Here is a 2,003-nt window from a genome sequence, read left to right as displayed (position 1 = left end):
ATTTTTTTCTATTTAATAATATTTATTTCAAACTTGCAAGTTGAGTTAAAAGTTATGGTAATAAATTCATTTTTTTTTTATTAAAACTTTCACTTTAAAGAACAAAAAGAAGTAGGTTCAAAATGATTACTTTTAACATATTAAAAATCAATAATAATTTGAAAATAATTAATTATAAAAATTATATAATATATAATTAAAATAATTACTAATCTGGATATAATTAAGGAAATAGGAGTTGATGTTGGGTTGGGTTGGTTACATTTTTAACTTTATAATGCTATAACTCATTGAAAAGTGTACGAATCAACACAATTTTTTTATGAGAAATAATATTTTTTAATAATCCCTTTTTCATTCGACATACTTTATCTTAATCAGGGTATTAATAAGAAACTAGCAGATAATGTAGCTTTTGTAATTATCCACCAATTTCTTAGAATTAAACACTATCTACTGATTTGCATCGAAGCGTTTCTTATGATAGTGATTTTAATCACTGTCAGATTAAATCTATACTGGACCCAACTATGCAACATCCCCACTATGCCGCGACCCCACTGTGCTGGGTTTTTTTTTTTTTTTATGCATGTCTTTACCATTCATTTGGTATATTTTTTTATAAATCTGTCCCTTTATCTGTCCACAAGGGGGGCCCTGTGGACAGATGTATTGACAACTTTTTTATAAAAACTAATTTTTTCAACTTAACTTTTAAAAATTTTCCGGAAATACTGCATCCTTTAAACATATATCAATATAAATCTCATGTTATAAACTATAAAAAAAAAAAAAAAATTTGAAACATAAAAACGGCTACCATAATTGTAAAAATGCTATAAAAGAGGAGGGGATTCAAATCTAAAAAGTGCATGTAGAAAGTATAACTTTTTCAACTTAACTTTTGAAAGTGTTCCGAAAAGTCTTTTATATATATCACTTTTATATAACTTTTATATAAAACACTTTTATATATATCTTAAATTAATGCTAATGTAATATACTTTATCGTAGAAAAAAAAATTTCGGGCTTTATTTTGTTCTCATGATAAAAATGGCTACTGAATGCTATTTTTGTGTGAAAATTCTTGATTTTATTTTTTACATTTTTAAATTTATAATGCTATAACTTATTGAAAAGTTTATGTATCAACGCAATTTTTTTATGAGAAATGATACAAGTATCCCTTTTTGATTCGACATAGTTTATCTCAATCAGGATATAAATAAGGAAATAGCAAATTATGTAGATTTTAGAACAATCCACCAAATTTTTAAAATTAAACACTATCTAAAGTTAGTTTATCTAAAGTATGATAGTGATTTTAATCACTGTCAGATATCATTATACTTGATTCAAATATGCCATGTGACCACTGTGCCGCGACCTCCCTGTTCAGGTTTTTTTTAAACTCTATTTGTGTGTGTTACTACCAGTCTATAATATTCCAAGTTTTTTGGTAACATATTACGATAAAAATCATTTCTAAATAGAAGATAAAGTGTCGGGACAAATGTTTTTTTTTCATTTTATAGAACATAAAAAAAGCTTTTATTTGATATATGTTTAAAGGACGCAGTATTTCCGGAACATTATCAAAAATTAAGTTGAAAAAGTTAGTTTTTGAAAAAAGTTGCTATTTTAAATCCCCCCCAATGAGCAGGTTAAGTGATAGATTTTCAAAAAAATTATATCAAATAAAAGGTAAATATCTAAGGTTTTAGTATAAAAAAAAGTTATGTTGATTTGTTGATTTTAGAAAAAGTTATGGAAGTTTTAAGAAAAAAAAGTGAATAAAATGACAAAATTTACCGATTTTTAAATTTGTAATTTTTTTGGATATTTCCCTCATTTTCGGGGAACGAGGGAATTTTTTTCAATTTTTAAGTGTAATGTCTCCAACTAGATACGATTTGTGATCTTTTGAAGTACTTTTGAAAGAAATCGGTCCAGTGAGAGCTGAGAAAAAGTAGTAACAGACACAAAAAAAAAAAAAAAAAAA

Source organism: Daktulosphaira vitifoliae, unplaced genomic scaffold, assembly GCF_025091365.1.
Source record: "Daktulosphaira vitifoliae isolate Bord-2020 unplaced genomic scaffold, ASM2509136v1 Scaffold_2, whole genome shotgun sequence".
Taxonomy (NCBI): Eukaryota; Metazoa; Arthropoda; class Insecta; order Hemiptera; family Phylloxeridae; genus Daktulosphaira; species Daktulosphaira vitifoliae.
The sequence above is the reverse complement of the archived record's forward strand: the minus strand, read 5'-3'. Positions refer to the sequence as shown.